General features: G+C 36.5%; 1 long non-coding RNA gene across 1 annotated transcript; it reads left to right on the top strand.

Annotated features, from left to right (window-relative positions):
- Positions 1-21,456: 21,456 nt before the first annotated feature.
- Positions 21,457-21,774, top strand: LOC124461235. Its single transcript, XR_006954978.1, has 2 exons — positions 21,457-21,535; positions 21,598-21,774. It is a non-coding gene; the product is annotated as an uncharacterized LOC124461235 (long non-coding RNA).
- Positions 21,775-23,680: the final 1,906 nt, after the last annotated feature.

Genomic DNA, 23,680 nt, shown 5'->3' with positions numbered 1-23,680 from the left:
CACGCTAAGAACCGAACTTTCATTAAACACAGGGTCTAAAATGCAATTGGATGATTGCAAGTGATGAGGATAAGGAGGATTTGCTTGATAAATCGAAGAGGAATAAGTTGTTTTGAAAAAATCAGCAAACATGTCGGCAATTGCCTGATCATTGTCAGCTTTATTGTTTTCGAAAGACAAGTAAGACGGGTGCACCGATGTCTTACGTTTAACATTTACAAATTTTTCAAATTGCTTAGGATCGCGAGAAAACCTAAGTTTACATCGCTGAAGATAATCCCTATAGCAATGTGAATTCAGCACCATAAAATTTGATCGAGCAACTACATATAGGGAAAAATCCGATGCTTTACCGGATTTTTTAAATCTTTTATAACATCTCGATTTTACGTTCTTCAAGTTTCATAACTCACGTGAGAACCAAGGAGGTCTATCAGACCATCCTAGAGTCACACGCGGGACACAAACATCAAAGAACGACTCAAGAGTTTTATAGAAGACAGAAATGGCAGAGTCCATATCCGTGCAAGTACACAGATATGTCCAATCATTAGTTAACAAGAGTTTTTTAAGTTTAGTAAAGTTCGTCTTGCGAAAACATCGGGTTGGTCGAGACAAAAGGAAGGGCAATGGTTACATCCAGAGTTGGATGAAAGTTGTCTTCGGGGATAACTAAGGGATCAGTCCTGGAAACATCGCAGTTGGAAGAATCCAACACAAATACCAGATCTAGTGATCTGTTACGACTATTCCGAACAGGATTTATTTGAGTTAGGGACAATCCAAGCAGACCATCTATGAAACAATGTGACAAGGAGGGCAACAGTAACAAAGAATCAAATGAGAGTGTATACTGCCAAGTCGGACTGTGGTGGAATATACGAACAAGTAATATAGACAGAAAAAGAATTAAACGAAATTTTAACACAAACAAATTCAATCTCCTGATTGGAGGACTGGATAATTTCAGACGAGAACGCCGAGTCAACAGCGATCAAAACGCCACCACCATTACTCATAGTCCAAACATGTCTATATTTTAAATATTTTGAGGGGAAAATTGAAGCATCGGCAATATCAGGCTTCAGCCAAGTCTCAGTAAAGGCAAGAATATGAAAGTCAAAAGCTAGACTATCTACATAGAGTCTAGACAGTTTAGTCTTTAGTCCCCGTTCGTTCTGATAGGCCAGAGTTAGGACGAAATTAGTTTTTTGACTCGCCAACAGGTGCAGACGAGACGAAAGGAACGTTATTCACAGAGGCAGGTAGCAAGCTAATCGGAGGCCGATTCTTCTTTTTTATTGTATACTCTTTTACAACAAGGTGTTCCGGCCAAAAATCTTTATGACATATTTGGCCAAAAAGATCTGGGGAGACACCTATTTTAAAGGACGAAATGTCCCGAGTATATAAAAAACGGAACTTTTCCACAGCAATGTTTGGTGCTTTAATTTTGCCCTGGATGTAGGCTATGACTTCTTTAGAAGTAGTATTGGGATCAAGCCTCGAAATAAAAATTTGCTTTTCGGGTGGAACTACAACAAGGGAACTAGGAATACTAGGCACAGCAGTAGCGGCTACAGCAGACGCAGCAGTAGCTGAAGCAGCCAGCACTTTACTAGCTCCTCTTGTAACTACTTTATTACACTACTAATATTGCCAATAGGCAATATTCCTGGAAACGGATGTTTGCCCGGACGGTTCGGACGTTCGAAAGCCGGAACAGGTAGAGACGAATGTGTCGACGGACTGAGGGACGCGCCCTGAAACCTGGCCCTCTTTCGCGTCGGAGATTCAATCAAAAGTTTAGAACTTCTAAATTGAACCTCCATCGCCAAAAGCTTCTCTTGGAGCTTATGAACACCGTTTCATAAAACTTGCATCTCGAACTACAAGCCACGACACGAATCACAGCTACATTTAAGGCCTCCACCCTGTGCAATACTATCCCGCACCTTGACTGTGTAACCAGCACATTTAAAATGCATTACATTGTCACACAGCCACCAGTAAAGAAAGTCTTCACTGGTCTTGCTGGGATTATTGCAATTATATTCGCAACAGTCAGACATTATTAAATAATTGATTTATACAAAAACAAATTATAAATCAATATGTAAATAAAAAGGGAAAAATGTATATACATATATGTTAAGAGAGGCGTATACAAACCGAGGCAAAAGCTAACTGCAACATGCAAATTAGAAAGAGAAAACAAAAGAAGAGAGTATTTTTATTTTTTCTGTATTTAAACCAGGGCCCGGCACAAAGAGAGCGCTAAAAATGTTTAGTTGTATGTGTGCACTTAATTGTGTGCGTATGTTGATTTACACTGCGAAAAATGAAACTTCATCAAATTCTGATTCAAATCAAGAAAACGAGTGCAACAAATAATCTTATGCAAGAAAAAGATAGAGAAAACAAAGCAGCGTTCAATTTTTTCATGTGTGTTCTCTTAACAAAGCGACATAGAACTGCTTGCGTCGAAATGCTGAGGAAAACTAAATCAACCCTCATCCTCTGTGAGAGGACTACGGCAGCCGTTCGGTTACACGCATACGAGGTGCCGAACGTGTTTTTCCCCTGGGGGATATGAGTGCCGGGCTCTGATTTAAACACACAACAACAAAAACTTGTCACCAGCGCGAAGTTAACGGCCGCGAGCGCGATCAAAAGAGAAAACAAAAGAATAGAGAGCACCAACACACACAAACAAAAACAAACTATGAACTGTAAATTGAGAGAGCGGGTGGGAGCAAAAAATAGAACGATATCAAAAACTAAGCAGCGCAACAACAAAATTATATTTGCGTTTGTTAAATTAAATGTAAATTTAACGCAAACTTCGCGATGAGTATAGCGATTTATAAAGAATTAGTAAGGCAATGAATTTAAATTGAATATTATAAATTAGCTTCGAGAAAAAATGAAAGACAAAAATTAAGCGAGAGCCAGTGCTGCCAATTTAGCTATTTTCCCCCACTAGATCTAGTGGGTTGCAACAAGGAAATGCGGGATAAATTGTGAAATAGCGGCTAGCGGGAATTATATCTATTTTTCAAGAAAAACTAGCTTTTCTTTATATTTTGAAACATCCAGTAACTTCTTGTATTTTTATGCTCTATGATGCGACATTTTCATACAAATAGTATTTTTTCATTTGAGTGGCAAAAAAACATCAATAAGCGAAACGAGTGTTGAGTCTTATCGTTTTCTGTGAAGTTTACTAAATGTTTCACAATTTTTAAAGCGCGAGCAAAAGTTGAAAATGCGAAAAATGAACAATCAAAAACCGCGTGGTATATGTATGCAAGACCCTGCATTTAAAGATTGGCTGACTTTCAATCCAGCTGATGCGGGCAAATGTTATTGCAAATCCAGCATTAATGCCAAGCTTTCAGACTTCCATGCACATGCCAAGACTGCTAAACACAAGTCAACTTCAGCGGCTTTTGCACAGCCTAACAAACTACCATTTGTTTCTTCAATCTCATTGAAAACTTGCGTTCACTTGACATGGTCGAACGCAGAGGGTTTTTAGTCAAGTGAATATTTCTAGCTATTTATACCTTTTTTCAAAGGCTGATTTAGCGTTTTGATACAACGAAATGTTGGCAGCACTGGCGAGAGCGCAAAAAAAACCCGACCGACTTCGATGAGTGACAATAATGTAAAGAATTACGCTTAGAATTTTTATTTTTTTGTATTTCCTTTTGTAATTAAATTAAACTTTTTGATAAAATGTTGTCTGCTCAAAAAATAATTGCATAGTTGCCACTAATGCGGTAGACTCCCATGATTATATTCTTTGTTGGTTGTGTGACAATGCGGTTCACGTTAAGTGTGCAGGTTACACAGGCAGAATCAAGGAGTCTATTGCTAAAGGTGGTGGCTTAAAATATGGATGTGATGCTTGCCGGGAGGTCGAGAATGAGATGCGCTCTTTCATGAGGCGGACCAGAGATAGTTTTGACTCTTTAAGGGCGGTTTTAATAAACTCCAAGCGGAGTTTACTGCGGTGGAGACTCAGTTCAGAAGTTTATCGCTTATGAATGAGTCTCCGAACCGTAAAAGGACCAGTCCTTGGGGTGTTTCTGTATCTGTAGATTCGCCAGCGTCTCTTATCGTCCCCGACCGGTCTCATGCACCGTCCACTCCTAATGTACAGCAATTGATATCGTTTAAGAGCCCGGTTGTGAATGCTATTAGTAATGTATTACCGGTATCACCTGGGAATGATCTCTTAAAAACGATGCCTATTGTAGTGTCCGATGTGTCTGGGCAATTCCCAATCCAATGGAAATTGCCGATAGTTCTAAAAGTATCGAGGGCCCCGTAAACAAGTTGACTGCTGCTGTGGGTGACTTGTCCAACGTTACTGCTGCGGCTGACACTTCGGGACCGCGGCCTCTCGTTGGCATACCTCCAAAGAAACATATATTTGTTTCTAGGCTAGACCCTGTTGTCACATCTGATGATGTAATAGCCTATATTCGGAAGAAAGTTAACGTCTCGAATATTGCGGTGGAGAAGCTTAAATTTTCTTATTCTCGGGACATTTCGTCCTTTAAAATTAGTGTTTCTGCCAATATCTTCGACACTATATGTCGAGAAGATTTTTGGCCGAAACATAAAATAGTTAAGGAATATACTGTAAAAAGGAAAAATCGGCAACCGATTTGCTTGCCAACAACAACAACTAATACTATTCCTGCCACATCAGCATCTGCTGGTGTGTCAAAAAACTAGCTTTGTCCCTTAACCTGGGTTACCAGAACGTTAGAGGACTGAAATCTTAACTTCCTAATCTCTATGCAGATAGTCTTTCTTTTGAGCATAACATTCTAGCTTTTACAGACACGTGGCTAAAACCTGATATTGCTGATGCATCGGTTTTTTCCACAAACTTTTCTATATTCAGACGTGACCGGATTTCTCGCATAGGTGGTGGCGTTCTGATAGCTGTTGATGCTGCTTTATCATCTGAAATGATTCAATTTTCTAGTACCCAGGAGATTGAGTTTGTCGGTGTTAAAGTAAATTTTAAATCTTTTAATGCTTTCATTACTTGTTCCTATATTCCACCATTGTCAGACATGGTGGTATATTTAAATCATTTAGAGGCAATTCAGTTTGTCTCCTCTTTAGTTTCGAGTCAAGACATGCTCATAGTTGTAGGTGATTTTAATTTACCCGCTTTAGCATGGTCACTAACAGATGAATCTACCACGTTGCTGCCCTCTTTGTCACATGACTTTATTGATGGCCTTCTAGGCTTATCTTTATCCCAAGTCAATCCTGTCTTAAATTCTAATGGAAAATCGTTAGATCTTATTTTTGTATTGGATTCTTCTTATTGTGAGGTTTCTAGGATCGAACCATTTGTTCTTCCAGAAGACAAATTTCATCCTACATTAAATTTAAAAATTGATTTGCCCTTGCTTTCACCATTACTTGGTTCAAATGAGTTACCTCTAACTAGGTGCTTTCGTAAGACTGACTTTGCCAGCCTTAATGATAACATTGCTACTACCGATTGGTCTTATCTGTACAATTGTAGAGATATGAACTCAGCTGTTCGTTTTTTCTATGATACTCTGAATTCACTCTTTGATATTTGTGTGCCTCTTGGTAGGCTGGAGCGGCTTAACAAATCTCCCTGGTTCTCTCGCGAGCTATCCAATTTGAAAAATGTGAAGACACGATATTATAAGAAGTTTCAAAAAACACTTCGTTCATCAGATTATGCTCTGTATACAGTCGCTCGTTCAAAATTCATGATGCTTAATACACAATGCTATAAGAATTATCTTTAGCGGTGTAAGCTTCAGTTTTCTTCTGACCCTAAACAATTTTATAATTTTGTTAATTCTAAACGAAAGACGTCTGTGAACCCATCTTTTTTGACTTTTCAAAATAAAAAAGCGAGCACTGATCAGGCAATTGCCGATATGTTTGCGAGTTTTTTCAAAACAACTTATTCCTCAACGGAATATCGAGCAAGTCCGTATCCTTATCATTTAAAAAAGGCTAATTGCATTTTCAACCCAGTGATTGATGAAAGTTCTATTCTTAGCGAACTTAAATTAAGTAAACCTGTTTATTCTCCGGGGCCAGACGGTCTTCCTGGATGTGTACTTCAGGTGCAAACCCATTTTAAAATTGTTTCTATTGTCTGTAGAATCTTCCTCTTTTCCATCTATTTGGAAGGAGTCGTATATTATTCCTCTGCATAAAAATGGCAAAAAGTCCAAAGCCTCTAACTATAGGGGTATCTCAAAATTGTCCGCTATTCCGAAAGCTTTTGAGAAAATTATAACTTCTCAATTGCAACATTTTTGCAGCTCTATTATTTCGCCATCCCAACATGGGTTTGTGAAACGTAGATCTACAACCACTAACCTTTCAGAATTTACATCAATAATTATCAAGGGGTTCAAAAATGGTAACCAAACTGATGTCATATACACTGACTTCAGCAAAGCCTTTGATTCCGTTAATCATACCCTATTACTTTCTAAGCTGAGCGACATTGGGTTTCCACCCCTTTTCCTTTCTTAGGTTCGAGAATATTTAACAAATAGAAAACAGAAGGTACTTTTTAAGTCTTCTTTTTCCGTTTCCATTCCTGTGACTTCTGGTGTACCCCAAGGTAGTCATCTTGGCCCTCTGCTCTTCACACTATTTATTAACGATCTTCCTTCAGTCATTGTTCATTCGCGTGTGCTTATGTATGCTGACGATGTCAAGCTTTGTTTTACTTATAAAGATACAGATTCATTTAGTCGGCTACAAGCTGATCTTAAAAACTTTCAATCCTGGTGCCAGTTTAATCTACTAAATCGTAACACTACCAAATGTAAGGTAATGACTTTTTTTCGTAACTCTCCTCAACTGGTCACTTAATTTCTAAACAATAGTCCTTTAGAACGTCTAAAAATTATGAATGATTTGGGCCTACTTATGGACCATAAGTTAAATTTTAACACCCATATTTCCACCACGGTCGCAAAGGCCATGAGTGTCCTGGGTTTCATTAAAAGATGGTCAAAAGAATTTGATGACCCCTATACAACTAAAGTTCTTTTTACTTCGCTTGTCCGTCCTATTTTAGAGTATGGATATTGCATTTGGTCACCTCAATATGTGTCGCACCAGATGAGACTTGAATCCGTTCAAAAGCAGTTCTTGCTGTTTGCTCTTCGTGGCTTAAGCTGGGATCGCAATGTCAATTTGCCTTCGTATTCTAGTAGACTTCTCTTGATTAACCTTCCGTCCCTAACTAACCGTAGAATTATGCTTGGTGTCATTTTTATGCACAAGCTCCTAATTGGTGATATCGACTCGCCTGAGTTATTAGCTCAGGTGTATCTGTCGGTACCATGTAGACGGAGTAGACATCCTTTGATACCTTTATCACTTAGTCGTTGTTCTTCTAACTATGCTATGTATGAACCTTTTAGGGTCCTCTGCTCTAATGTGTATTTGTCCACGCGATTCGTGTCGTGCGTTATACGGCTGCACCCCTCGGTCGGTCGGTCGGGTGGGAGGTTGGCAGTTATCTGCTTGGGCTCGCGCGTAACAGGCTTTATCCTGGTGTCGTAGGGGCCACTTGAACGTACTGCGCATAGTATCGTCAACGTCCGCTAGATATAACTGGCATCTTATCTTAACAGTTAAAAGGTAAGTCTGGTATTTGGTTTTCTTGCTCTATTGGTTCTGAGCAAGCCGGTAAATCAGGTAATATTTCAATTAAAGATTTTTCGGGGCCATCCGAGCTTTCACAGATGGACCCTTCACTAAGTTTTCCGCTTTCTTGGCGATACAATTTTTACATTGAGGCTTATATACGTTTTTCGAGCCACACCCGTAACAAAATATAGTGCGAGGCTCTAAGCAGTTGTCCCAGCCATGTCCCTCTGCATCACAATTCCAACACTGAAATACTTTAACCGGAGCTTGCACTGCTTCGACATTGTACACATTTCCATCTTTTCGGAGAGTTCAAACTTTTCTGGCTCTTCTACTTCCGCAATGTTGCGTTTAACATACTGAAAATTGGCTGAAGTTTTATTTGCTCTCCTCGAGACTACATCCCCTAATAAATTTTCGCGCATTTGCACTAGCTTTCGAAGATGAGGTATAGAGAGAATAGGTATATACAACAACTCATGACGAATGTCCGGCAAGAAATTACGTGTGAGCAACTGAATAAGTTGTTCTTCGTCTATGCTTTTCGACATACGTGACATCTGAGTCATAATCTCATCGTAAAAGTTTTCAAAGGTTTCTCCTACCTTTTGTTTATGCTTACGAATATCTTCTAGTATATCTACATCACTTCTGTAATCTTTATATTGATATTTCATGGCTGCACAAAATTCTGACCACTCTAAGTTTACTACATCTCTACGGTACCAATACCACTCTTTAGCTTTGCCTACTAAAAGAATATGCAAATTTTTGCATACTACATCAATATCTTGGTCTAAGCAATCCTCCGTTAACGTTTTGATACGATAAAGAAACTTTTCGACCGTAACTCCTTTTGACGAACCGTCAAATTTTACATTCCAACTATGAATTAGCTGTGTAATTTTATCTGGGTTATGACCTGTTCTGCTTGGTCTGACTGTTGATGAACTCCTAGAAATACTTTGGTTTTGCGCTGACGCATTTACATGTTGCTCTGTAATTCCCATTTGTCCCATTCTTCCTTCTATTATGGACTCTATTTGATTACTAATTCTGTCATAATCAATTTCTACCGATGCTCGCGCTGGTCTTCTACAAGCGTCTAAGCTTCTACGAGGTATATTGGACCCATTTCCTTGAGGTCTTCCTCGTTGCTTTCTTATCGTTGTGGGTCGGTCTCCTGCAGACATCTCTATATTTGCAGTTGCTTGATTAGCTTGTTCACCCCCACTAAAATTTCTACGAGAGCGTGTATTTGGGCCTTTCGGCACCGCTCCTGTTGTGATTGCACCTATGTTTACAGGACGTTCGGATTCTATCTCTGCAAATGGCACGTTTTGTACTTTTAAATCTGCTCTACGTATCGACGCATTACAAACTTGACATACATTAAACTGATCAATCCATTCTGATATACAATTTTTATGAAATAAATGATGGCAGAAGCTTTCACCACCAACTCTTGCGTGGCCCATACTGCTTTCTGACAAATTGAGCATAGCGCATCTGAGATCTCATGAGCTAAGTTTTCTTCACTCCTAGTGAAAACCATTTTGACAAATTTCTGGTTAATTTTAATATTTTAAATATATTTCGAGGTTAAATTTTAATTGGTATTTTATCTTAAATCATATCGTTCCCTTAATGTGAATTTGAAGTCACTATCTATTTACAAAAAAGAAAGAAAAAGATTAAAGAATACACTGGGTTGCGCCCGGCAAATAATTTTCGATGCATCACTCTTTTAACTGGTCAGCATTTAGCTTAGCCAAAAACCTGAATATCCTAGCATAGTTTATGACTGCACTATTTAATTTTTTCTTTTTATGCAATGCCAATATAAATTCAACCTTCAACCTCAAAAATCCAATCCATTGGTTTAGCGCTCTAGTGGTCGACGTAAATACACTACTTTACGAATTCTAAGCTAGACTTAAATCGCCAATACAAGTATTAGAGAAACAGAAATTATGCGAAAAGACGAAGTTTACTTAGCCAATCCTACTACTAGAGGTCGCTGTGGCAGAATTACTACCATACGATTCCCATTTAGTTGCATAGAGACCGCATCCATAACATTCAAACTTTACACCAAAATAGAATGAAAAAGAATACCATCTACGTCCTAAGGAGTGTTTTAGTGGTCGCTATTGTAGTCTGGCTACAAGACGAATTCCAAGCTAAATTTCCGTCAGTCAGTAGAAAGCAAAAAAAAAAAAAAAGAAAGAAATAAAGAAAATCAATGACACATTCGGTCTTTTCTGACGAAGGCTCAATATGGTCTGATGTTATTCGACCCCCTTTACACAAAGTGTAAAGAAAAAAAAAAATTAAAGTCAACCTCTCGTCCATGGGACCAATTCTTGCCCTAAAGAGTAAGACCACATTTTTTAGCCTCACCATTCTAGGACCCGTTACGGCCCACGTTGGGCGCCAAATATGTAATAGAACTTGAACACATGACGACAAAAACTCAAAAAAAATTGGGACATCCCGCCTTATATATGTATTAGCTAAAGAAAACTACACATATATATCAATAAAATAAAGTAGCAGTCTAACACTCCTGGTTTGCACCCTGCAACTGTCGACATAGGTCAGCAAAACACAAAGGTTAGTGACACTGCGATCCTTTTGCTCAATAAGATGGACAGTATTTGGCTAGTATTTTCACAGCGTATTTTATGTATGTCGGCTATTCATATTAACCGAATCCCTTGCCTGGGTTTTTATTAGAGAAGAATACAAAAGAGTTACGGATATCATTTCTTGCAGGCGCTATAGATGATAATGGCGCTCCGCGTCTGTACCCACCCTACCATGAGTTTGCCAGCGAAAGTTATCGCAGACTCCCAAAACGAAAGCTAGGACTTCTCCTTCTACATCAGGGAACTAAAGAAATTAATAATTCATAATAAACTTAAAATTTATTCAAACAATTCAAAATAATTAGCATCATCCTGCTATAGGTTCGATCAATTTGATCTACAAAAATTCTTTATTTTCAAAACAGTTTAGCTAAATAGCTGAATCTCGGTACAAATCCGATCATAAAGGTTGCAAATGTTGCATATTGGTTCTTATTACTAATGATTACTTTACTATTTAATATTCATGATTTCCTAACTTTACTATAATTAAACTTTTCACATTAGTTCAAAAAAAAAAAGAATTAAAAGAAAAAAAAATTATACATTTATGTGGCGTGATTACGCTAATATCCTCACAAATTCCATTCTCTATAAATATTTTGCTCTATATATGTCCAGTGACAATATATTAAATGCTAATGCTCACCCATCAAATAAATTTATAAAAATATAAGGAAAATTGTTTTTTGATACACTTACAGCTTGTTAAGTTTTCCCACGCAGAAAGATGTTTCGTTGTGTTGTTGTCTCTGTTGAAAATGCGAAGGTTTACATATTCCAAATAGAGCTAAAGCATCATACATTGTGAATTTACATGCATACTCAAATTCTGAAAAATTAAAATTATTAACTAACGAAAATATACTCTGCCATTGAATTCCATTTCCTTTAAAATTGAACCATTTAGCCAACAAAAAAAAAAAGAAGGAAATTCAATGTAAACTTAACTTAAAATTGATTCTAAACTACTGGGGAGCCTTATGTTGACTCATTTCACTTAATCCTGATTATTTCGTCCGTTCCGAAGACGAATAAAAAATCTCCTTAGGCAAATTAAACGCCTTAGTTGTACTTGAAAATAAAAATATGACATGTTGAGTGAGGTTAGGTTTTGTTCGTAGAAAGGTTAGATTTAATACTTCCTTCTACTGTTCACCCTTTATGCTTTAGGTTAGGTTAAGATTGGGAAAAAGGTTAGGTTTTGCACATCCTTCTAGCTTTAGAATCCTACACGTGTTCTGCTGGTATGGTCTGGATTACATGTGAGGCAGCATAAGCGAAAGTGCGATGTGGACAATGATAACTATCTCAACATTCGAAATTTTCACTTTACTTCGCTAACGCCGTATCTATAATAACACTGTATAAGACACAAAACTATTTTGATAATTTTCTCTTTTATTTACGCTTAATACAATCTTACAATCTACTTAATACAAGGGTTATGATGCACTCCCCTATTGGGTTATTTAACTCTTTGGACAAATACGTCCGATCAGTTGGAATTCACGTGGAGGAAAGAAAGAACATTTTTCCAAAAACCACGCTGTCCAATAAGTCTCTTTTGCCTTATTTTTCTTATTGTTTTATCCAAACTCCATTTATAGAAAAATAATGTAAAGCAATGCAAAAGAAACCGATCAGCTGTGTGGCGTTGCCACTTGGTTCATTCTTTTTCCAGCTGGTTACCTACATTTCGATTCTCACCACTTTCGCAAATATCGATAACAACAACAAAAATATTAAATAGTCGAAATCAGTTGAATTTTAAAATAACTGTAATTCCTGTACATTACAGCAGCTAGCAGGCTGGGGAGACACTTATTTTGAAGGACATAAAGTATATACATATATTCTTGATCAGCATGACAAGACGAGTTCTTATAGCCATGTCCGTCCATCTGTCCGTCCGTCTGGATCAACGCAAACTCCTCCTAGACCGTTAGAGCTACAGAGTTGAAATTGGCATGTAGGCATGTTTACACTGCAGGGGTTGTATATCTCAGATTCAGCCGGATCAGACCACTATATCATATAGCTCCCATACAAACGCTAAAGTAATGAACAGTGACTTTTCTCTATAAGTTGGTTAATTTCTGAGCTATTGTCGTGAAACTTAGTATTAGTAAGTTTATTACGCCTATAAACGATTGTGCTCTCATTGGAACAGCGACTTTTGTCAATAACTTTTTTTTTTGACGCGATTGCTTTCAAACTAAACATTTCTTAGTTTAACATATCTGTTAATGACCGTGTGACTGTATTATATAGCTCCCATAGGAACGAACGGTGGAAAACAATGACTTTGATCAATTGCTTCGTTATTTCCTTTGCTTAGATTGAAGGCCGTGCTTTGGACTTTAATTGACTATAGGTAAGGAAAGAGTTACCAAAAAAGTTGCACGGGTATACGAACTTTGACTCGGCCGAAGTTAGCCCGGCCCTCTGGTTTTTTAAATAATTTTCTTTTAATCATCGTCGTCGCTTTCGTTTAATGTGTCTTTGACTTTTTTTGATTTCTTAAGGCTTGATGAAATTGTATTGGAAAACTTTTTTTTGCGCAAATTTATTTGAAAAATGTTCTAATTCTTTTGTGTATAATCGATGTGGATAATGGCAATGATTGATATTAATAAGTTGTTTAGGACTGTTTTGAAAATATCCGTGTTTTAATTTAATGCACTCTTTTTTAAAGATGGCTGGCCGCAACAAACTTATGTACATTTAATTTATTACCTTTTAACTTGAGCTCATTGAAAAGTAAGTTCCAATTTGAAAAATCTGAATTTTCTGGTGGTATACATTTATATGGGTAAGGGCTTGTCCTTGCTCTTCTAATAATTGTATACCACTCACTAGAAGCCCATACTGTTCTGTTTCGAGTAAACGATTCTATTGGGCTATGAACCGAGTCAACTGGCATGTAATATGTAATCTTAATATATTTAACAAATACCGATGAATTAAAAAAAAAAAAAGAAAACATGGTCAACATGGCCTTATTTCTGTTTTGTCTTGCGCAACTATCGCAATACAAACTTAATTCTCTCGTAGTTTTCTTTCCATCTAAAATTTAAAGGTATTTATACACGGCTGTGCAAATTTCGTTGCATCCACGTGGTCCATCGTTTTCTCCCCATAGGTAGCAATATCCATTTCTGGTGCCGTTTTCGTAGATACTCAAATTGTAAAATGTATATTTTCTGGCGTTAAAGAGAGTAGTAATTTTGTTTTGTGGAGTATTTAATACTTTCTAAAGATCAAAACTGGCGCAATTTTTTGGTCTTTCAGGAAAATGCTCTTGATTTCATTTTTGTTTCTCATATTGTTCTTGAATTCTTGTGATTCAAAAACGGCGTCTCTAGCTAGATCGCATTTACTGCATCTGTCCTTTTTCGGCAAATGAAATCCAATGTGGAAATCATTGTTAAAAATGTTGCTTGTAAAAACAGTGAGGAGTCCAATAATTTTCTTTCTTTTAAATTTTCAGTGTAACATTTATATAAATGCGAAACATTGCTGATCTCCTTGGGCAAATATTATTTATTGCTCCTATTGCGGCAATAGTGCGATGGTACAGCTGGTAATGTCTCGACATAATTTTTTTAAAATCGCAACATTTTTATACCCTTGCAGAGGGTATTATAAAATTGGTCAGATGTTTGTAACACACAGAAGGAGACGTTTCCGACTCCATAAAGTATATATATTCTTGATCAGCATGAGAAGCTGAGTTGATATAGCCATGTCCGTCCGTCTGTGCGTATGCGTTTTACTCGGCCATCTTTTGGGACTATTTATTACCCGGGTAAGATAAAATCATCAGGATGGGACCACTATATCATATAGCTCTAGAAGAAACATTTTCATAAAACTTGGAGTATCCACATGAAATTTACTAATATGATAGTATTGATCTCAAAATTTGAAGCTGCTCGTCTTGGCGTCTTGGCGATTTATTATATAGTTATTATGTAATTAACAAAATAAAAATTATGTTTTTGGCGCGATTATAGCTAAAAGTAGTCATTTCCGGTTAAAATAAGCTGTCAAACATAGCTCGCAAATAACAATTGAGTGTTTTGTGACGTCTTCAAATAAGTCTCGTTACTGAGTATATGAAAAGAATACTCGCGAGCAGAGTGTTAATAATCTTTCCGTTTATCTCACACGCACTCGGACAACAATCGTTTTTTTTCGTTTCTTTTTCGTGTCAATTAGACCGCGAGTATTTGCATGATTGAAATGAAGCAAAACGTCTTTAAGCGAGTAATGCTTAAAGTCGGAGCTCAATAGGAGCACACAATTTAAACTCTCTGTTATTAATTAAGCTAAACAATTAGTCAAAACTAGCTGGCCCGGCCAGCGTTGCTCTGCCCCCTTTTTTACTTGCTGGCGAATTAAATGTTTAGTTCATCCATTAAATGTTCGACGTGGCAATTTTCAAATTTTTTGCTACGCACTTAACTTAGTTTAATACTATTGAGTATACAATATTTTTTGTTTTGTTTGCAGGTGCATAAATAAACAAATTATTTGGTGCTCCCACCATGGAACATGCCACGTATAATTGTCCGTGAGAAAAGCACGGCTCTTCTAAATTTACCCCACACACTTGCGCTTTATTTATCGTCATTGCAAATGATAAACGCACTGGGAATTGAAGACGTTTCAATTCGAATGGCATGTCAGTTGATATCAATGGAATCCTTGGTATTAATACAACCTCTCCTCTTTCTTTGTCAGCTAGAATTTTTGCTTCGATTAAATTAGGCATTAATTTTTTTATACAAAGTCTTGTTCCATTGCAAAGTTTTGGTGCATTGATATTTCTTAATAGTATGATTGAGGAACCCACTTTCAATTTTAAAATATGTGGTGGCATACCGGGTAGCTCCAAAGAATTTAGAAATTCCACACGATAATTTACTGCGTCTTCTTCTGTTGTAGCAGTATCGATTGACTTGTATGATATTATGTCACCTGGTAATTTCTGTTGAATTTGATCATATATTTCATTCACATTTGAGTTCGTTGGTGCTAAAATTGCGCGTTCCCTCAGCCAATCCTGATTTGTATAGTTTTGAACTATGTATGTATGATGAACACGTGATCAATTAGTTCTTCTTTTGATGGCAACATTATGCAAAAGTTGTTTGGTAACGTGATAAAGCCATTTAAATCCCGTTCAATTTCGCCATCGCCAATAAAAGAAGTTGTTCCGGAAACTCACGTGCTTCTGGATTATTTTGAAGACGCACACGCATATTTATGTTATAACGATAACTTTTGAAGATTTCTCCAAAGAAATGAACTTTTCAAACATGCATTAATTTCATCAGCTGGAGTTGATCTGGGAATGACGGGCAGCGTTTGTCGAAAATCACCAGATAACAATATTAATGCACCTCCAAATAATTCTTGATTGCCCCGTAGATCCTGTAATGTTTGATTCAATGCTTGCAAAGATTTTTTATGGGCCATCGGACATTCATCCCATAAAATAATTGCTGCTTGTTGCAAGACTTTTGCCATTCCTAAAATATTACACGTTGGAGTCTCAACTGTTAGCATGTTTAATGGCAATTTTAAAGCGGAATGTGCAGTTCGGCCCCCATCCAATAATGTAGCTGCAATTCCAGAAGAAGCAAGTGCCAATGCAATTTTGCGTTCGGATCTAATTGTTGCTAAGATTAATGATATGAGAAATGTCTTTCCAGTGCCACCAGGAGCGTCCAAAAAATATGAACCATGATTGTTGATGACAGCTTGCATAATTCTATCATATGCATTTTTTTGTTGAACATTCAATTGTGGAATGTGTGTTTGCACAAACGCACGCAATTCATCACATTGGAAATGTTGTTCGCGTTGCAATTCTCGTTCAAATAAATCTTGCATTGAACGATTAGGTGCGATCATGCCTAAATGCTGTAATGCTTTATTTGCACTCATGAGGCAAATATCTTCAAGTAATATCAAAGCCTCGTTGTACATTTCTAATGTATAATCCAATTCTGAATCGATCGAACGAAGTCGAATCAAAATATCTTCAGTCATGAAATCTTTATATTTATTCCACAATTCAAGTGGGTTCGATGGATTGCATGTTGATATTATTATTGCAAATAACATACGTATTTGATTTGGATGAGCTGAAACTGCTGCCTCATTAAGCGTAGTATCCCAATGCGAATCATCTTCAAGTAAACGCAACCGTGAACATGCATCACGGTATGTTGCACATAAATCACCATCAACAGTTCTTTAATTCTGAAATGACTGTGGCCCACGTTCACTACGTTCACCAACAACAATCGTAAAAAAAAGCATTCAACATTTTTTGGACTTATTGTACAAATACGGCCTAAAGTATCCGTTGAAAAAACACCTTGGTAGACATCCACAGGATTTCCTCTTCTTCGTCGTTGAAATTTTTTTGTTGTTGCATTCCAAGTAAAATATCGTGGTACTTCCGCATATAATAGGGTTCTTGCAAATTCATCCGTTTCACATAATTTGAAAAAAGCTGTTAGTGTAGTTGCTGGAGGCTCTAATACTCTATGTGCAGCATTTCCATCATTAAAATAAACAATGGGCGAAATTGGTTGATTCCTTATTGACTTATTAGATTAAAAAAAAACGGCTTACAATTTTATATATATAGATAAATAGGAAATATTCATTGAATTCATTTATATTGTTTTGTTTTTATTTTTTCCATTTTGTCTAAGTGGCCCGGTCATAAAGGATACTGAACAACGGGGATCCGGGTTCGAATCCCAGGCTAGTGTATGGATGTGGGTATCGTATAAGCCGATGGCCGTAGTAGCTACATATGTAGTGCTTGTTAGGTTGATAGTTTACAACTATATTCTAAACTAAAGAAACAAACAAACAAATATTTTTTCTATTGTTAATCAAGTATTCGATTGAAGCTAGAAAAAAAAGAATAATAATTAATAAAATTAAATATTTTTGACTTATTACTTACATTAGGAAAAATAAACAAAAAATATCAAAGAAGCTAACATCGGCTATGCCGAAGTTTATATACCCTTGCAGTCCTTGGTAATAATAATTTTACATGTTCAAAATTTGTTTTCTGCAACTCAATTCATCAATATACAAACAAAACAATTTTACTCTCTATTTTACAATTTGTTCTTCTTCTTCCCTTATTCACAAAGCAAAGCAACGCACGCATACACATACACTTTATGTAGCGTTGCGTCTGTGTGTGTATGCATGTACTCTGTTGATGACGAAAGACGTAGTAGACAGCAAGCAGCGCTGCCGGCTGAGCTGGGAGCAGAGCCGATTATTATGTTGACTGTAACTTGTGTTATATTTATCCGATCACATTCAAATTTTGGGATCTGGGGTTTTATATCCAATATTATCACATATGTAAATTTCATGTTTCTTCTAGTTCTTCTAGAGCTATATGATATAGTGGTCCGATCCTTATGAATTTCATACTTTATTTTTCCCGGGTAATAAAAAACCCCGAAACAAAATTTCAGACCGATAGCTCTTAAAACGGCTGAGTAAAACGCATACGCACAGACGGACGGACAGACGGACATGGCTATATCAACTCAGCTTCTCATGCTGATCAAGAATATATACTTTATGGGGTCGGAAACGTCTGCTTCTGTGCGTTACAAACATCTGACCAATTTTATAGTACCCTCTGCAAGGGTATAAAAAAACGCAAAATAAAAATAAAGTAAGTATTATTTATTAAAAAATATCAAAGAAGCTAACTTCTGCTATGCCGAAGTTTATATACCCTTCCAGTCATTAGCAATAATATTTTTACTTTTTGAAATTTCTTTCCCTGCAACATAATTCATCAATACACAAACAAAACATTCAAATTATTACTCTTTTTACTACATTTTTTCTTCTTCTTCCATTATTCCCTAAGCAAAGCAAAGCACGCATACACATTCAGTTCAGCGTAGCGTTGCGTCTGTGTGTGTATGCGTGTGCTCTGTTGATAATGACGTAGTAGGCAGCAAGCAGCGCTGCCGGCAACGTTTGAACCGATTTATATTGACTGTAACTTGTGTTCTATTAATCCGATTTATCTAGATTTTATATTCAATACTAGCATATTGGTAAATTTTATGGCGATACTCAAATTTTTGCAAAAATGTTTCTTCTAGAGCTATATGATATAGTGGTCCGATCCTAAAGATTTTCATACTTTATTTTTCCCGGGTAATAAAAAGCCCCAAAAAAAATTTCAGCCCGATAGCTCTTAACATGGCTGAGTAAAACGCATACGCACAAACGGATGGACAGACGGACATAGCTATATCAACTCAGCTTCTCATGTTGATCAAGAATATATATACTTTATGGGGTCGGAAACGTCCTTCTGTGCGTTACAAACATCTGACCAATTTTATAATACCCTCTGCAAGGGTATAAAAAAACCTTAAAGAGTGTTTACAGGACTTTTTGAATTGAGTTATTCAGTCATTCACTCACTCACTGAGTCTCAACACGCGAGCGACAATTATATTACTCCCGAAAAGAGAATCGTTAAAAGATTTCAACACCAAGAAATCAACAACAACGCTCAAGCAAAGACTGAAGCAAAATAGAAAAAACTCTCTTACTCAGGGTGGGAGCAAATTTTTTCAGTTGTTTCGCTTTTGCTCAGAGATTGAGCGTAAAGAAAAAAAAAACACTCAATTGTTATTTGCGAGCTATGCTGTCAAATTTTGAGATAGTGTTGCCAGATGTCAAATTTCAGATACTCGAATACGCGGGCTATTTGAAACTTTTGTTCGCACTATTTTCATTAAACGAAAATATTGTTGAAATTACAATATTTCTTGGTTTTAGAGAACATTGCTGTAATAGGAGGCGGCACCTATTTACATATAGGCTTGTCAAAGCAATTAAATAAACTTTCTATTTTGTCCAAGATTCCCGATGTATTAAGCATCGATATTAATGTCGGCGGACTTCCGTTGTTTAATAGTTCGCGTGCGCAATTGTGGCCCATACTTATTAGTTTAAATAATATTTATAAATGTCCTGTTTTGCCGATCGGAGTATTTATGGCTCACAATAAGCCATTTAACTCCGATGAATTTTTGTCCGAATTCACAATTGAGTTGTCCGAGATTATGAAAAATGGCTTAACCATTGGAAATAAAAAAGTTCACTTAGAACTTTGCGGTATTGTGTGTGATGCTCCTGCAAGAGCATTTGTTACTGACACGCCTGGTCATACTTCTAGTCACGGTTGTAGCAAATGCATTCAGATGTAACGAAAAGTTGACTCTGTTTATACATTTATCGCTAAAAGTGCTGAATTAATCTCAGATGAAGACTTTCGCAATAGAAAGTATCCGTCGCATCATCAAGCCGAATATTTAAACATTCAGTCCGCATTTGAAAAAATTGGTGTTTTAATGATAACACAAATACCACTCGACTGCATGCATCTTGTTGAATTGGGTGTCATGCGTAAATTTTTGACTAGAATAAATACTTATAAAGTTGTCAGTAAAATATCAAAAACTGACAAAGAGAAAATTTCCGAAGCATTAATATCCATGCGAAAATATATTCCGAAAGAGTTTGCAAGAAAGCCGAGATCATTAGTAGAGCTTCCGAATTGGAAGGCAACTGAGTACAGACAGTTTTTGTTGTCTACTGGGATTGTAGCTCTTAAAGATACAATGAATGGTGACCAGTATTACGAGTTTTTATTGCTTCACTGTGCTTACAGGTTGCTATGCTCCAAAAAAAACACACAGTAATGTGGAAACCTTTCAGCGAGTGTTGATCGGCGATCCGATTTCAGGCTCCTTATACTCTTTCGAAAATTATTTGCAAACTCTTAAGAGATTTGTCCGAAAACCAACGCAAATTTTTAAGGAAAATTGCAGAAGATAGTTTAATTGTGGGGGAGGTGGAAGAAATAGAGTTAGGTGAAAATTGTTTAAAAGTGAAGGGATGCACTCTTAGCAATAGAAGGCCAGATAATTTTTGTTTCATAGGTGAAAATATCCCATTTCAGATAGTTTCTTTCTCAGAGCAGCTTGGTGAAATATTTATTGTAGGAAAACGATTTGGAGAGATTGGAAGTTTTTTAAATAAGCCTATAAGCTCAAGCAGTATAGGAATATATTTCACCGATTAAGAAACGGCATCAACTTTGGAAAAGTTTTCTGTGTCCGATTTTGTGACCAAAGCGGTAGCCATGCCGTATAAGGGGGGTTTAGAAATAGGGAAATGGAGGTGTTTAGTCCGTAGGCATACTGTTAGTATGAATCGGGCATATTTATTGCGACGGCGCATTATCTTTGGAAGATTCACCCACCATAGTTCGAAAAACCAAAAAAAAGGGGGGGAATTTGAATTTTGAGTGTCAACAGTAAATAATATATTTTTTTCTTCAGAATGGCCGACCAAGGAAGCTCCAAGAAAATGATGAAAATGAGTTTCGAAGTGGCAGAATCGGGTAAGCATTTGAATAATGTTCAGGAAATTAAAAATATTTTAGTAATTTTTTTCCCTTATTTCATATATTACAGACGCGACCCTTCGCTCAGATGGCGCAGAACAAAGTAAGTATATTAATAATAATTAGCGAAATATTAAAAATTTTTAATTTTCTCTTTTCTTTTTTAAACTTATTACAGAATCTAATGAACCTGAGATAAGTAAGTACTTGTAAAGAATTTATTGGCAGCCTGTATTTTAATACTGATTTCTTTTTGCAAACATTTCTTTCAGCCAACGCTGTCATGTTGAGGCAAATAATGACAGAGGTGCAGGAGCTGAAGGGGCTAGTCGCTACGCAGACGACAATGAACAAGCAGATGATGAGGATGATGACTCAGGAGGAAACACCCAGCAACGCCTTCCCTATAAGAAATGTCGAACAGCTTATAGTCATGGAGAGTAAACTGGGTACGGACAATCGGAAACATTTCGTAGGCTATTTTTATGAAAACTAAATAGAAACTTATTTTAATGTTTTTCATGTGTTTTCCATTTGGCAGGTGAAAAAAATTAAGCTTCTCATTTCCGAGCTGCGCCTGGGAAATCTATTCGGCAAGTTTTGGCCGACGACCTGATTGAAAGCCATAATGTAGATGGGAGGAATGCAAAATATAGCTTGAAAGCTTATCCCAATTTCCTGTCCGTGTTGCTAGGTAAGCAATATAAATTTGAGAACGTGCATTCTTCATTGCCTGATAAATTTTTATCTTTTTAGAATCAATTGAAAACTTTCACACCGGCGACCCTCCCAAAAACACCCTCAGAACTAGTTTGGCCTGTGCCAAAAATACATTCAATAAACAAAAAAATAGAAATAAGAATGCAACATAAATTTAAATAATATTAACAGAATTGTATAAAATTATATTCTCACTTATTTTTGTGAATCAAATGTCCATTAATGTTTGGTCGACATGTCGCCGCAAATTCGATTGAAAATTCAACCGCTATTTTACTCGGACATTCCGGCGAAATTTCGCCGCAAGTTCCGTTGAACATTCGAGCGACTTGGTTCTTCGTCTTCAGCGGAATTTCCGGCGACACGTCGCCGAAAATTCGAGAGAATGTCCGAGGCGCTAGGACACACAATGCTAAATGTCGCCGCAAATTTGTATGGCATGTCCCCTGAAATTCTGGGGCGACATCTGACAAATCGCCTATTTTTGACAGTATATATAGATACAGTAGTAGCCATAAACATATGTACATATATGGCTTGCACATACAGCTGCGGTGAAAATAACAGCACCATTGAGGGTTGCAAAATTTAATGTTAGAAAATTTCGGAAAAAACTTATTTAATTGAAATAAATTTAAACGCCAATGTTTTCTTTGTATGTGCACTGTATTTATAAATATACATGTGTAATACACATTGTGTATGTACATGTATAGGTATATATGCAAAAAAATACATTAAGTATCATTCATTTTGAAAATTAATTTCGAATATTTATTTTTATTATAATTTCTTTTTTTATTTACAAACCTTTTATATCTTTCTTTTCCAATTTTTATTTTAAATTCATTCATTTTTTTAGACTTTTTTTATTAAATAATTTTTAGAATTTTCCAACAAGTTTTACTACAATTATATTATTAAATTATTAATAAATTACTTTAATTGTCCTAAAAATTAAAATTTTTTATGGGACCTCATAGATTAATGAATTGATAAACCTTTACTACCTCCTCCCCTCTTTTTTTTAAATTGCGCATGTTCACGCTACCGGGTGAACAGCATTGAGCGGCGAAGAGCAGTGAGGAGTGAGGAGGGTTTTTTGATCCTCGGCGGCTACGGTGACTCTGAGGGGCGTGCCTAGTTTTTCTGATGTGCATCGCCATATTCAATTACGTACGAGTTTTTAAGCCGAACACCCGTTCGTTTTCCTTGCGCTCTTATTTTTCGATATTGTAACTTTTCAACCCGAACCATTTCGTGTGTGTCGGGATATCTTGTGAAATAAATAAATCAGAATTAATTTTAAACGAAGTTCTCGCGCGTTACCCCCACTTGGCATTTAGACAAGGGAGATATCTATATTTTTGGGGTTTTGACACGCATTGTGGCCCTCAATGAGAGATTTTCAAAGCAAGACCTATTCAACAGTGTGGACAATGAAACAATTTTATGTAAGATGTCGCCTGAAGTGAAGTCTTCAACGTCATCGCTGTCCTCGAATGCTTCCAACTTAAGTCAGCTATCAGATAAATCAATTGTTCAAATAAACCCATGCAATGTATGCTTAACAAATCCAAAGTCAGTTTTGCTGCGTCTATGCAATCATGTAAATATTTGTGCCATGTGTTGGGATCAAATTCTTTCCCACAACGAGGACAATTCAAATAGGAAGCCTAAATGTCCAAGCTGTAACCAAGAAGTCATTGAGGCAAATCTCAATGTATTCATTTATAATTAAAAAAAATATTAATTATTAAAAAAAAAATGAAACCAAATATAATTTCGTTCATAAAACGTAAAAAAAATGTAACATGAACAAATAAATTGAATTTATAATTTCTGTGAAAGAATTGATTATTCTGATTTCAAACTTTATAATATCTCTATAGTTATTAGGAATGCATATGTACATACTCAAAATAAGTTCGAGTCGATAGTTCATTTATTGAATGTACATAAATACATAATTTCGCGCGGAGATATGACGTTTCGAAACGACATACATATCTCCGCGCAGATCATCGGCGATGATATGTCGTTTTACAACGTCATATCTTTGCCGTTTAAAAAGCGACATATCTCCGCCAGAAAAATGTACTGGGCGGAGATATGTCGT

This window comes from Drosophila willistoni, unplaced genomic scaffold, assembly GCF_018902025.1.
Source record: "Drosophila willistoni isolate 14030-0811.24 unplaced genomic scaffold, UCI_dwil_1.1 Seg277, whole genome shotgun sequence".
Lineage (NCBI taxonomy): Eukaryota > Metazoa > Arthropoda > Insecta > Diptera > Drosophilidae > Drosophila > Drosophila willistoni.
This window is presented reverse-complemented; position numbering and strand designations above follow the sequence as displayed.